At 46.8% G+C, this 15707-nt stretch overlaps 1 pseudogene; it reads right to left on the reverse strand.

The window, feature by feature from the left end:
- Positions 1-663: 663 nt before the first annotated feature.
- LOC136161880 (histone-lysine N-methyltransferase PRDM9-like) lies at positions 664-14325 on the reverse strand (annotated as a pseudogene).
- Between the last annotated feature and the right edge of the window lie 1382 nt (positions 14326-15707).

A 15707-nucleotide genomic window follows, 5' to 3' on the forward strand; every position in this document is an offset into this window, starting at 1 on the left:
CAAAGGAGAGTCGACGTCTATAAGGAGGAGAGGCCCCACTTCCCAGGAGGCTGGGGAATTCTCTTCCCTGGTGAGTCTGACTCCACTCTGCATTCCTCTCGCTGGACCCAGGATTGACTATCCAGTGACCTAACTGAGTTGGCTCCAGAATTATGCCTCCCCTGGGGTTCAGCTACCACTGGACCCCACTGCTGTCAGTAACAACGGGGAATGAGTACATAGTCTGGGATTCAGATTTGTTTGGAGACAAAATTTGTTAGAAGAGACCTAAAAAACCACGAAGGCAATTGGCATGAACATCTCCAGAACACTTAAGAAACCCTCTGCGGTTTATATACCTCCTCTCCTGTCATGAAAGTGGAAGGTCTCTTTAACAAATAATTCTGTGCTTATCACACTCTTTCTTTAAAATATTTATTATATATTTATTTATACGGCTGTGCTGTGTCTTAGTTGCAGCATGTGGGAGCTAGTTCCCCAACCAGATATTGAACGTGGGTCACTGCATTGGAGTTTTGATCCCTGGACCACCTGGGAATTCTCTCCTCATACTCGTGGGGACAGTAACGGGTCACAGGCCTCCTCTGAGGCCCCCTTAGAGCTGAGGCATGGGGTGGCTGCAGAAATCCTCCTGTGGCTAAGGTGTGGTATGTTGCTCATGACTCACTCACACTCCCTGCAAACATAGGTCTTCGCCCCTGTCTGTGTCCTCTGGTGTCTGATGAAATCTATCTTCTGAATGAAGCTTCGGCCACACTCCCCGCAAACACAGGGCTTCTCTCCTGTGTGTGTCCTTTGGTGTTTGATGAGGTTGAAGTTCTTACTGAAGCTTCGCCCACACTCCCCGCAAACATAGGGCTTCTCCCCTGTGTGTGTTCTCTTGTGTGAGATGAGATTTGACTTATCACTGAAGCTTCGCCCACACTCCCCACAAACATAGGGCTTCTCTCCTGTGTGTGTCCTCTGGTGGGTGATGAGGAGGGACTTCCGACTGAAGCTTTGCCCACACTCCACGCAATCATAGGGCTTCTCCCCTGTGTGCGTCCTCTTGTGTTTGATGAGATTGGCCTTATCACTGAAGCTTTTCCCACACTCCCCGCAAACATAGGGCTTCTCTCCCCTGTGTATCCTCTCGTGTGTGATCAGGAATGACTTATTGCTGAAGCTTTGCCCACACTCCCTGCAAACATAGAGCTTCTCCCCCGTGTGTGTCCTCTGGTGTCTGGTAAGGACTGACTTATTGCTGAAACTTCGCCCACACTCCCTGCAAACATAGGACTTCTCCCCTGTGTGTGTCCTATGGTGGGTGATGAGGAGGGACTTCCGATTGAAGCTTCGCCCACACTCCCCGCAAACATAGGGCTTCTACCCCGTGTGTGTCCTCTGGTGTGAGATGAGATGGGACTTCTGACTGAAGCTTCGCCCACAATCCCTGCAAACGTAGAGCTTCTCCGCTGTGTGTGTCCTCTTGTGTCTGATGAGATTGGACTTATCACTGAAGCTTCGCCCACACTCCCTGCAAAAATAGGGCTTCTCCCCTGTGTGTGTCCTTTGGTGTGTGATGAGGTCGGATTTCTGACTGAAGCTTCGCCCACACACCCTGCAAACATAGGGCTTCTCCCCTGTGTGTGTCCTCTGGTGGATGATGAGGACGGACTTGTGACTGAAGCTTCGCCCACACTCCCTGCAAACATAGGGCTTCTCCCCTGTGTGTGTCCTCTGGTGTGTGATGAGATGGGACTTCCGATGGAAGCTTTGCCCACACTCCCCGCAAACATAGGGCTTCTCCCCTGTGTGTGTCCTCTGGTGTGTGATGAGGTCTGATTTCTGAGAGAAGCTTCGCCCACACTCCCCGCAAACATAGGGCTTCTCCCCTGTGTGTGACCTCTCGTGTGTGATGAGACTTGACCTGTCCTTGGACCCTTGCCCACACTCTCCGCATGTGACCCTCATAATCCCTGAGACCCCAGCCCCCGTGAGCAATGTGCCTGTGTCCTCTGGATTCAGTTTCTGGCTTGTGCTGGGCTCGTCTTTCATTCTCTCATGCACCCCAGAACCCCCCACTTGTCCTCCGGGTGAGTAGGAAGAGACCCTTGAAATCCTCTTCAGCCTTACACTTTTCAGCAAAGCTTGGGGCCTGTCCTTGGCCTCCTGACCCTCTGGTTTGTCGCTCGGGCTGTGTGGATCTGAGTATCGCTGATTTTGACTGCCTGGGCAGGGATCCTCTGGTTGGAGGTCTCTTTCAGATGGTCTCAGGAGGGTCTGAGAGGGGTGACTGTGTTGGATGTGTCGGCTGAGGAATTCCTGACTGGAGAAGGCCAGAGAGCACGAGGCACATCGGTGGATCTTGGGCTTCGGTTCTGCTGAAAGTGGAAGCTTTTGTCATGTAGCTGGTTTGCCATTGTCAGGCCCTCCCCACTCATCATCTAATTGTTGAGAGTGCAGGATCTGTCTCCCATCAAGTGTCTTTACAGTCCACTCTTCCATTCCACTGTTATTCTCTACATCTACAGAAATCCAGGAAACGGGTGTCAAGGGCCTTTTCTACATATCACCCAGATAGGGACCTTCCAGCTGCATCAGAGGCAACAACTCTCCTGATAGAGGTGGAGCTGCAGGAACTTTCCCTGCGGGTAATTATCAGAAATGTCATGTCACAGTGGCCACAGGTATTTACCCTACTGAGGGATAAGACTTGGTGAATTAGGTGACATCTCCTGAGAGGCTCCCTGTCAGGGGAAAGGGTCTACTAAGTTAGGGGTGCCTGGCCTGGAGCTCTCTGCATATGGGGGGCAGCACAGGGGCTGGTTAGAGCAGCTGTGAGTAAATCTGACTTTGTGGCTCCTTGTTCAAAGAGCAGCCTTTGTGCCGATCTCTGCAGGAAGTGGGTTTGAAACTGGATGAGCCCGAGTGGCCCAGGTCCGACTGGCTACAGGTCTGGTTATTGCTGCCCAAACTGGTTCAAAAATTGCTCCTCTCTCAGTCTCCCATAAATCATAAAATAATTCCATATCCTTTCTCAAGCCTCACCAGTACTCATAGCTTATTTATTTCATTCAGGCCTAGTCCACTTAACATGCACTAGGAAGCCCTGTTTAAAAATACATGTCCAGCAAGACCCTTCACACACTCACTCCCAAGCATCTTCAGACAGCCCACTCTTCCCTCATGTCTGGCAATGAACTGACCTCTGAGGACACTCCCGGCTGCTGTCTCTTCCCAAAAGTGAACCAAAGCATCGTCTTAGCACAGAGAACATGCTGCTTGCAGCTGAAAGCCTCGTGGTTGTTCTGTGTCACCCAGGAGGACCCCTGGGGCCTGCACGTGGACAAAGGCACTGAGGCTTCCGTGTTCCGTCCAGCCTCCTTCCTCTCCCTCTGTGCTTCCTCCCGGGACCCCTTGCATGGCCTCTCTTCCCCGCCCTGGCGCTGTGGCACTGGCTGCTCCCCTGCCTGGAATCCTTCCCCGCAGGTCTTATCTCTGCAGAGGCCCTGCCGCACCGTCCTGCACCGCACCGCACCCTCTGCTCACGCTGACCCGAGGCACGTTCCCTGCGCTGGTTTTCCTCAGCACCAGCCCCTGTCTGGTATGAAGCCCCTGCTGCCCCATGGCAGTGGTTCTGTCTGTTTCGGGGCGTGAAGCCCCGTCTGACACAGAGCGTGAACTCACATGACAACAGACTGGAAAAGGAACTGAATGCGCATCACTGTACACGTGTCGCTTAGAAATGGGAGGAAATGAAGCAGAAACAAATAAAGGGCAGAGAGCTGGTAGGTGATAGAAAACTTGGAATTTGCTTCTAAGCCTTTCAGCAGAAGGTGATGTTACATATTATTTTGTATGAAGTATTAAAAATTAGAACAAGCATTTTTAATATAAAAATTTTTCCTAACAATCATAGGAAAAGAATCAAATTCTCAGGCATTTTAATTGCAACTCAACTGACTTTGGACTGGTTGTCCTCTGCTTCGAAATCGGACCACGGAGGCTCCCAGGATGGGGTGGGGTGCTGGAAGAGGGGAGACACTCACCTCTCCCGGCCGCGAGCTCACTCTTCCCCCTGCTGTTCCGCTTGATGCCAAGGTCCTGACCATACTCGTCCCCGTACCAGACCAGCAGCTCACAGCCCGGCCTGACCACCTGGCAGGTTCGGTAGAAGATCTGCCCGTGATATTGGAAGGCCACCAGGTTCTGCTCCTCGTCGTCCCGGGCACAGTTCACATACCTGGGGTCGAGGCCGGGAAAGGGAAAGAAACCTCAGGAGACGAGTGCCCTCCACTCTCCGCCCATGCCCAGCTCCTTGCCTTCCGCCTCTGAGGCCGCCCCTCATGTGGACCTTCTGTTCACACCTTCGACCAGGCCATGTGAATTCCCATGCTTTTCTCTCCTTACCTAAGTAGCCATTTTCTGGAGCCCAGTTCCAGACTCATCTCCACCTGGAATGTCCGTGAGGCTGGTGACCTTCAGCTCCTCTAAACTCTGAATTAAGTTCTCTTTCGTCCACAGGACTTGGGGCTCCTTGGCTAGCACGCAGCCCTCAGCACTCACCCCAGCCTGCCTTCTCTCCCGAGGCTTTCTCCCATCTCCCCACGTGTATCCAGGGTCTTATTCGCTTGCCCACCCCCTCCCACGGAAGCTTGGAGAGAATTCTGATATAGCTTGAGACACGGAACAGTAATAGTCTGTTCACTGTCTGCCTGCCCTGATGAAAGGAGAGGCCCTCAGAGAATAGCCCTGCTCAGGGCCAAGCTGCCCCCCATTCCTTCTGAGGCCTCAGGGCCCGCTTCTCACTGGAACCAAGCCTGAGGTGGATGTTGCCCACAGAGAGTCAAGGTCTCCTGTGTTAGGTTATCCTGGTGTGGGCAGTTACTCAAAGATAGAGGAAATAATTTTACTGCTCCTAAAATCAATTGGCTAATGTCTGTTTGCAGTATGTTCTCCAACAGGACATGGGTTGTGTGATCTGCTTCAGTACCGATGTTCACTGTCTAAACAGAAACATAAAGTGCGTGATAAGTGTCCACTAAGTGAGTTAAAGTGTCCCTGGTGAATCTAGACTCCTCAAGTTGTTTTCAAGTCCACCAGTTTTGTTCAGCATATAGACTTGTATCTTGACGGCACATGCCATATTTTTATTTCCTTCTTTCCAGTGTCTTTTGAAATGAAAAAGCATGATATGGAGGGAAAACAGGAAAGGAGATGTGAGAGCTGTTGAGGGAGCCGGGTTGAGAAGGAAAGGGGCGTGGGATGGAGGGAGTCTCAATGTCTACACACTGCAGACCACTGCACTCACCTCATCCAGTTGGCCCAAGACGTGTCCTTTCCATCCACATACTCGTAGCAGTTCCTCCCTTTGGTGATCTGTGGGTCAGAGAAAGAGTTACAAGCTTTCCTCTTTATTATTATTTTTTTTGGTAGGAAGCAATAGAAGAGCTATTTGCCTGTGTAGTCACTGGTGTTTTTCAGCCTGCATGGATTCAACTGCCTGTTGGACCACAGGGTAAGCTCTTTACACATATTCCAAGTCTGAGTCTCTTGGTTCATTGAAGGCAAGGGCTCCACAAGGGAGGAGTCACTTCTGTGTATCTCTACACTGTGCTCCCACCTCTCCTCTGACCTTTAGATGGAAGTCCTCTGTTCATATCCAGGACACACAGTACCCAGGGCTGCCCGTGTCATTGCCGACCATGTTATCACCATCTGTGTCGTCCCATGTAGACATGAAGTACCCCTATCACATACAAACGGTTAGAGGCCAGAGGACAGGGAAACGGGTGCTTCTCACCATCCAGGCGTATCCACCGTTGGCGGCCTCTTCATCCTCTGTGATCTGGCCCTCATAGGGTCCAAAGTGCAGGCCCAGCGGCAGATCGGACGCCTCGTTCCACACTCCAAGCCCAGCGTCAGGGATGCCCGACAGTCTGATGCTTAACCCAGGGGGCAGAGTGAGGGCTGAGCGGTTGACATGCCCCCTTTCCACTGCACAGTCCTTTACAAAGGTTGGGGCCCATGGGCAGCACAGCTGTCGATGAAGAAGTTCTGACACTCCTCACAATCTGGAGGTGAGAACAGGGATGAGAGGAGGTATCGTGATGTTTCTGGTCGTAAAGACTTTCAGAAAGAACTGGGGCATTCATGGCATTTGGCCTCGATCCTGCACCCCAAGTCATAGAGGAAGGGGATGGCCAGGGGACCAAATGGTGAGGTGAGGTTAGTGGACCAAGGCCTCATTGCCCCTTCTCAGTGAGTGGGCCAGCGGGATCACTCACAGAGGTAGTCGTCATCCTGAGGCTCGCTGACCTCTTGGTACACGTGGCCCTTTCTTTCCCGTAGACTGTACCTCTTCACTCCTGTCTCCTTTCCTCTGAGTTCTAAGATGGAGAACAGAAGCTAAGCAACGATGGTGGGGTTCGGGGGGTTAGTCCCATTTTATCAGATAGTGTGAGATCTCCTACCTGTCCATCTATACACTTTGTTAAAACTTTCTTACATGTATTTTTCAAACTTTTACTTTTGTAATTTTTTGCTTTTATGATACAATATTAATTTCTAGGTCAGACTGCATGGCTTATGGGATCTTAGTTCCCTGGCCAGGAATGGAACTCACACCTCCTGCAGTGGAAGCCTGGAGTCTTAACCACTTAACCGCCAGGAAATCCCTTCTCTATACTTTGCTTCTTCTCCCTTTAACTACAGGTTCAGGAGACTGAGGCTCCACTGACCACAGATGCCCAGTTCAGTGATAGCATCTTGCACTTCCTGTTAGTAGGTTTAACTTCCAAACCATCTTACTTAGGAAATAGTTCAATGACACATCTGCTCAGAAAATATATGTTAAGGGCACATGACATGTAAGGCATTGAGCAGAGGTCTGGACACAAACACTAACAAAGGTTGGTTCCCATTATCACAGCTGGATGTACTGAACTACTTGTAGGTGTCATTTATGCCTTAAACTTGCATTTAATGGAAGGCTTTCAAGCACTGTATGAGTCATGTATCCTTATCCTCACTTTACAGATAGCAATCAGGACCTCAGAAAATGTATAAGATTTTCCCAAGGCCCCAGTGCTAACTTCATGTCTCAGATCAGTCCAGCTTAAACCCCGCCTACCCAAAGTCCACCCCACAGACCTAGGCCATACTTATTAGTTTTTCTGCAGGGATTGGAGGAACTTCCCAAATTTCTCTTACCGACTTTTTGTCTGGGGTGCTGTCCAGGGGTCCTTGCTTTTCTGTGATGGGGCACTGGTTTCTGAGCCTGGTTGGAGCCACTTGTCTTCAGCGATTTTGCTGCTCCCGGCAATTCCTTCAATCTAGATTCATTACTTAATGGTGCCCTGGACATTCTCTTCCATGTGAGTAAAAGACAACATGCATTTCTTTAGTTCTTTAGGACTTTATGAAGTGTTTTCACATGCATGACTTGAGTTAATACTTTGACAATTCTTGGAAATACCTGATATGGGGGGAGGGGGGTCTGAACACTGGAGTGTAAGAAAAGGACCTAGGTGGATAGGGAATCAAAACTAGAATTCATATCTTAAGGTTCTTCCCCTTCAACTTTCTGCATAAAAGTGAGAACAAGGCAGGGAGAAAAGCTGGAGGTCAGGGAAAGAGGAGGGTAAGGGCTGGTAGAGAGATCCGGGGGCTTTCTCTTAATAGTGGCCCTTTGACGGACGAGGACGAATGGAAAATTACAGAGGGGACGAAGCACATGTGGAAAACAAGGTGACAAAGCAGTGAGATTAAGAAGAGAAAAGACGATCGGCAGAAACACATTTAGACAAGAAAGCAAATGAGATGAAAGCTGCAGGTTGCCATGTCCTAGCGACAATGTTTGGAATTAAAGTAGCCGGTCTCATCAGTTCTCCTTGAACAAGGCTGTATGGCCAGCTGGTTCTCCTCAGTTTCCTGATACATGAATTGGTATACAGGCTAATTCTTAGTATTATAGTAATGTTGAAATTTAATAACCTTCAACAAATTGTTGTGTGAGCTATTTAATACAGTAAGAATGTGAATGTACATCCCTCACGTATCAATTTATTCCCTCAACTGCCACTATATTTCAAGTGTGGCTCAGAGATACTATCTTCAGCATCCTTTGACCTTTCTACTCCTAGATGAATGCTTAAATGTGGAGTCACTCACTCACGAACCAATCAGGGGGCACTTAGGGGCTTTGAGGTAGGCCTGGACTTCTGAGAACTAATGGGTGTGGTCCAGGATCTCAAACCTCACAACACAGGAGCAGGCTAAACAAATGATTACAAACAGGAGAGTTGCTAATTAGAGCTCAGTGGAAGGAGTTGTTACTCCCTCCTATAAGAATGAGCATTTGAAATGATGCCCAGATGATGAGTTTCTACTCAAAAGCAGATAATCTATGTGAAGTCCTTCTGTTATTTTCTTATTTGTTGCTTTTCAGTCATAAACCCGAGGCTTATCAGGGTTGCAAGTTGCTTCCTCTTATTGAAGTGAGAGGCTCTGAGGTAGGGATCTTGTCTCCTTCTTCATCATGGACTGTCCACTCTACAAACTGCCCAGCATGTCCTTAAGCTCCTTCATCTTGGACTGTCCACTCTACAAACTGCCCAGCATGTCCTTAATCTTCCCTTATTCAGATGTTTTAGCATATCCCTCCCTAGCAAAGCACAAAAAACTGAGGTTGAAAACATCTCTCAGATGAATGATATAAAGATGTATGAATAAGCTTCATAGAACTATGGAAGTTTTAATCAGTTTGTAAGGGGTTTAGAGAACGTGCCTTGGTTTAGATTGCACTTCCAGTGATACTGTGGTCTCAGGTATATAATCAAATGTTTCTTACCTTTTCTTTGTATCTATAATGGTGATAGCTCTGTACCTACTTATAGGTACTGTAGGATTGATTTAAGGTTTAAGCAAGTTTTTTCACATAAAATGCTTAAAGTCTGAAACATTATGAAAATAATGTAACAACAGAACCGCCTACTACTCTTGTTGTTCTTACTAACTGCAAAGATGGTGATGATATCAGACATTGTGCTAAAGATTCAGGACAGGGAGGCAGCGGTCTCCAGGATCTCTGTGTTTTCTCCTATTCTCACCTGTGACTGGATCCATGAGGAGGATATTTTGGCAACAGGATTTGGGAAATACTCACTTTCTGGTGTTTACTGTGCTCCACTCTGAAGGGCATCGAAGAAGGTTTACCTAAAAAACGATGAGAATCAGTGTTTTGGTTGGGAAATGTTTCCAAACTCTGGGTATTCTAATTAAGGACACATAATTCTAAGCCAGAGATTGACAAAGACAATGATTACCAAAGGAGGAATGGAAAATGATTTCTGTATCATCAACTCCCATGGTTCCACTGGGAGCATTACATAATTTACTTAAAAGTAAAAAAAAATATGAAACTTCATCCGTGCCTCATCTGATGTTCATAAAATATTTAATAAATTTAATAGTCTATCATGACAAAAGTTCTCAACAATGTAGGAATAGGAGGAAGTGACTGCAATATAATAAATGTCATATTTTGAAAGTCGACCTCTAACATCATAGTCATCAGTGAAAAAGATCAAGGAAAAAAGCCAAGGATGCCCGTTATCAAATTTCTGTTCACCATAATATTAGAACTCCTAGCCAGCGCTGTAGGTTAGAAATGGAAACAAAAGGCTTTCATTTGGAAAGAAAGAAGTAAAATTCTGTCTGCTCACAGGGACATGGTTTGATGTGCAGAAAAATCTTTAAATCCCCACACACAAAATACCTGCACAGAAAGTTGCATGGTACAAAATCAACACTCAAATATCTTTCCATGCATAAAGAATGACCATTCCACAAAGAAAAATAAGAAAACAATCCTATTTAGTTTTTATTTTTTTGATGCTATAGTCAAGAGCTAGATTAAAAAAAATATTTATTTTTATTTCTTTGTTTGTGTCAGGACTTTGTTGCAGCATGTGGGTCTAGTTCCCTGACTAGGGACTGAACCCAAGTTCTCTGCATTGGGAGTGTGCAGTCTTAGCCATTGGACAAAAATATTATTTATGATAGCATTGAGAAGAATGAAGTAATTAGGAGTAAACTTAGGGAGATCAGACTTATATGTTGAAAACTACAAAATATTGCTGAAAGGAGTCTGATATAAATAAGTAGATAGGTGTCTCATGTTTATGGATTTGGAGGTTTAATATGATTAAGGTGTTCATACTACCCAAAGTAATTTAAAGATTCAAAGCAATTCCTACTAAAATTCAGGGAATTTTTTTCAGATATAGAAAATCCATCCAACAGTTAACACGGAATCTCAGAGCACCCCAAACAGGCAAAGCAATCGTAGAAAGACCAGCAAAGCTGGAGGCCTCTGATTTCAGAACACACTACAAAGGGACAGGAACCAAAAGAGTGTGGATTTGGCAAAACCTGTGTGCTTAGTCGCTCAGTCTTCTTGACTTTCTGTGACCTTTTGGACTGTAGCCCACCAGGCTCCTCTGTCCAGGGGATTTCTCAGGCAAGAATACTGGACAGGGTTGCCATTGCCTTCTCCAGGGGATCTTCTTAACCCATGGATTGAACCCACATCTCCTGTGTCTCCTGCACTGAAGGCAGATTCTTCACCTGCTGAACCACTGAGGAAGCTGGCTGGCATAAAGGCAAATATGTCAATCAATGGAAGAGAATAGACAGCCAGAAATCTACTCCTGGATACATGGTCTAATGATCTTCATCTAGGGTGTCAAGATAATGGGGAAAGTTTACTCCCTGTAATGAATGGTGCTGGGGAAGCAAACTAACCATATTCAAAATAATGAACATGTTACATCTTGAAGAAAAATCAACTCAGAATGGATTAAAGACCTAAATGCAAGACTTGATAAGACTCTTAGAAGAAAACAAGGGTGAAGCTTCAGGACACTGAATCAGCAGTGATTTCTTAGATATGGTGCCAAGTGCACAAGTATTAGTAACAAAGTAAAGATAGACAAATGAGATTAATCTTAAAACCTCTGTCCAGCAAAGGACACTGAACAGAGTTGAAAAGGCCACCTATAGAATGGTAGAAATATTTGTAAAATATGCATCTGATAAGGAGTTAATAAGCATACACCAGTATGAAGGCTACCTATAAGCCACGAAGAGAACCTGATGAACCATGATGGCACCTTGATATCAAATTTCCATGCTCCAGCATTTTAAGAAAACAAATTTCTGGGTTTAAGGAATGCAGTTTTGTTATGGCAGTCTGAGCTGATTAACAGTGAGAGAAGGAATTGACTAGACATTTCTCCAGAGAAAATACACAAATGGTAACAAACAGGAAAAGATGCTCAATATTACTAATCAATAGGGACATACAAATTGAAACCTTCTGTGATGGGCAATATGTATAAGAAGACAACAGCAAGTTTGGTATGGATATGGAGAAATTGGAACCCTTATACACTACAGTTGGCAATGTAAAATGTTACAAGCTTTCTAGAAAAGAGTATGGAATTTCCACAGAAAATTAGAAGTGCTGTATGATCTAGCAATCCCACTCAAGAGTGTGTTTCCATAAAAAATTGAAAGCAACATATTGACTAAATAGTGGGCAAATGCATGGTCATTGCAGCATTATTCCCAATGGGCGAGATTGTAAGCAATCTAAATGTTCATTGGTGGATAAAAGATAAAGATTATATATGAGATATATCTTATAGCTCTTATATCCACATGCACCCAACAGAATGTTTTGAAGCCTTAAAAAAGAATTCTGTCATATACTACATCAAGGATGGGCCTTGATGATATTATACTAAGAGAAATGAACCAATCAAAAAAGACAAATATGGCCTGATTCCACTTCTCTGAGGTATCTAAATTAAATCCATGGAATCAGAAAATATAATCGTGGTTGCCAAGGGCTGTGAGGAGGAAGGATTGGAGAATTGTTCCTCAGTGGGTTAGGGCTTCAGTCACGCAAGATGTAACACTTCTACAGATTTGCTGTACAGCAATGTGTGTATATATCCCCGGTGGCTCAGCAGTAAAAAATCCACCGGCAATGCAGGAGATGCAACAGATGCAGGCTCAATCCCTGGGTTGGGAAATCACCTGGAGCAGGACATGGCAACCCACCCCAGGATTCTTGCCTAGAGAATCCCATGGACAGAGGAGCCTGGTGGGCTCCAGTCTATGGGGACGCAGAGTCAGCCATGACTGAGCGATTAGCACTGCGGCCACTAACACTAACGTGTACATAGTTAGCAGCGGTGTGCCATACACTCAGAAACTGTTAAAAAGGTAAATAAAGACGAGCAGGCGTATGGTGAACCGAGGCGTATGTATTCCCTATGAAGAGTCTCTCCTCATGTCAAAACCTTTGCAGACAACCAAATGTTTGGTTTTCATGTCCGTTTCGCTAGTTTTAATAACCTCAGGGAACAGAGGGACTTCCCTGGTGCACAGTGGATGAGAATCTGCCTGCCAGTGCAGAGGACTCAGGTTCGATGGCTGGTCCAGGGAGAGGCCACTTTCTGCGGGGCAGCTAAGCCTGTGTGTCAAAAACTACAGAGCCTGCATGTGCTCTGCAACGAGAAGACACTCACCGCAGCCAGAGAAAGCCTGTCCACAGCAACAAAGACCCAGTGCAGCCAAAACTAAATAAGTAATTTTTTAAAAATCTGGGAGAACAGAAATCCATAGATGGAGAATCATAGAACTATCTAAATTGTTTTCTCCAGTCAAGCAGATTAAATCTGCTAAACTGTTTGAGCAGCAGAAGAGGAAGTGAGCTGCTCACTTCTATTTTATAATAAGTGTACTTCATTTTATTTACCTGATGCCATCTCTGGTCAGTGAAATGTGGGAAAGATCATGGAGAATAAATAGTTCTCTCCAATCCTTTCCCAGAATCAAAATAAAGAATTAGTTTAACGTTAGGGTAAGAAGATCATTGGTTTTGTTTTATATACATATATAAATAATGTATCTTGACATAATATGTTAATCATTTCCTCTTTGAAGAGATTTAATCCAATAACCAATAACCAATCTCTTTGGGGAATTTATTTATAAGGTTTGTTTAACTGCCTTTCACTAAGAATGTTTAGGAAAAATAATTCTTTTTTAAAAGAATGGTAAATTTTAACCATAAAACTTTTGAGAATTTCACTGGAAAACCTATACATTCATCTTCATTCAGGCTAATGTCAATACTCAGCCACAGCCACTTTGGAATGCTGAAAATTATGTTTTCCTTGCTGCCGGCTGAGATGTAGTTGAGACCTAAGCCCAGGCTGGTTTCAGGAAGACACGTCCACATCCTCCTGGCCTCTCACCTTGCTGCCTTGGTGTCCATTCTTCATCAGAATCCTCAGTGTCATCTCCCTGGGGCTTGATGACCTGCCTGCGGGGATGCATGAAAGTTGGTCGAGTGGCTCTGAAACCTGGAAAGAAGCAAAACATTTGTTCTAAGAAGGGGAAACAAAGCATAGAAGCAATAGAAAGTGTCACAAAGTCAGGGAATCTGTAGGATGTGCTGGGGGAATCTAGAACAAGGCAAGAGGTGAGCTCTGCACTACAGGTTCACCCTCCCTCTGGTACAGAACTGCAAATATTTCCTCCAGGTTAGTCTCCACACAAAAGGGAACTGTGAGCAGGTGAGGCCACCTAAGAGCAGGCCAAGTGAACACTGAGGGTGAAGACCTGTTTCATGTTTCCCAGGCTCACAGGCGCCCAGCACTTCCTGTTACCTATAGCAATCAGCGCTTCGTAGTTTCTTTTCACATTCCTATATCGGATTTTTTCCCATTCTCCCATCTCTTCCCATTCCTCCTTGGAGAAGTATACGGAGATGTCTTTGAAAGCATCTTTGGCCTAAGGGAAATAATACATTTCATCAGTGATTTACTAATCTAAGTCAGACCTTAGAGCTGGGCCTTCTCCTCCACCTATTGAGCAGGGAATAGCCTGAAGCTTCTGGATCGTCTGTGTGAGACAGGGATGAAGACTTTCCTTCCCGACTGTGTCCTCCTTAACTGAACAAACACTGAGCATTTTCCTAACTCTCCCTGGACACAGAGCAGTTGAGAAGCTAGTGTCCCGTTTTGTCCCTCTCCACCGCACCATCTCAGACAGGACCAGGCGTTCCCATCCTGTGTACGGTCACAGGGAAGTTCACTCAGCTGCCAAGGCAAGCAGTCTGTGGTGCTTCAGGGGCCAGTGCCATGTCCTTCCTATAGAGCTGGCTTCGAGCCCTGCTTTGCTGCCTCCACCTCTCACCGTGGACTTCCGCTCTGTTCTCCCGGCATCTCCCTCAGTGCTCTCCTCTGGAGACCTGTTCGGCCTCATGGCCATTGGAGTGCTCAAGGCCAAGGTGCCTGTGGAAGAAGAAGGTGCTGAGATAGCCCAGACCACTGTCCAGAGCCTGAGCTGCCTGCCTTGGGTGGAGTGTCCAGGGCAGGAAGGTGAGGGGAAAGTCAGGGTGAGGGTATTGGTGGGATGGACGGATCCTGACTAGATATGACAGATCAGCCTAATATGAACTAGATTTGGTTTCTTTGGTTCCCCTACAATTGAGCCCCTGTGAGGAAAGGCACTGGGAGGGATGTGTCTGTGGGTGACGGAGGGATTCTCGAGGAGACCCGGAAACCCCTAACTGCTGGACTGGGGTCAGGCTGAAATCAGGGCTCTGTTCCAGTGAAGCAGAGGGAATGTTTCTCCAAGAAGGGTTTTGAGGATCTCCTCCTACGGACTCAGAAATATCTGGGCATAACGTAGCTTCTACGTCTAAGGGAGAAGTCGCTCGGCTTGAGGAGATCTGGGTTCCACGGGCTGAAGTAACTGGGGTCCTCAGTCAGAGGGGACTGGGGATCTTTTGTCTGATGTAGAATGCGCAGGGTGAGAAAACTTGGGATCTGTGAGGCTGAGGAAATCGGGGGTTTCTTATTAAGGGACTTTTGGGCTCCGATAGGCAGGACAGTTAGGGTCTTGAGGAGGACGAGTTATAAGAGCTCCCCGGCGGAGGTATTCAGGGTCTCCGAGGTTTAGGAAATTTGCTGTCACTGCGGGTGGTATTTTTAGGGTGCCTCAGGCTGAGGGGAACTGGGGTTAATCTAGGTATTTGAGTGTCGCAGCACTAGGGGATTCGGTGTTTCTGTGGGTGAAGGGACTTGTAATCCCTGAAGCTGACGAGACGCAAGCCCCCTTCAGATTAGGACTCAGGTTACTCAAAGTTGACAGGATTTCGGGCCTCCCTCCCTGGAATTTGAAGCCATCAGGCTAAGAGTTTACCAGAAGTGCGCAGGACACGTTCCCTTCAGCCTCCCCGCTGTTCTGCCGCACTGCCCACCCTGTCCCCAGGAACGCTAGAGGTTCAGCGAAGTCGAGTCCTTCGGCGCTGAGGTGAAGTGAAACGCCAGCAACCTGCCTGTACCCTGTCAGGCACAAGCGACCAATCGACGTTGTGACTGAGGCGGTCTGGCCAATAGGCGCTCGGAGAATGCGGAGCGCGATGGAGGCCCCGCCCCACCGCTCGGGGATTGGCTGCTCTGTGGGCGTGTCTGCCAAGCCTCCAGTGCGCAGGCGCAGCTTGGCTGGTCTCTTTGTTTTCAGGCATGGCCTCTGAGGCCTGGATCCTCAAGTGGGCGGGTTGTCCTCAGGCTGAATGTTTCTTTCCAGTGCCCTCAACTGATATATCGGCTCCACCAGACTGTAACCGCGCTCCCGGAGTT

The sequence above is a fragment of the Muntiacus reevesi genome, chromosome 2 (assembly GCF_963930625.1).
Source record: "Muntiacus reevesi chromosome 2, mMunRee1.1, whole genome shotgun sequence".
Taxonomy (NCBI): Eukaryota; Metazoa; Chordata; class Mammalia; order Artiodactyla; family Cervidae; genus Muntiacus; species Muntiacus reevesi.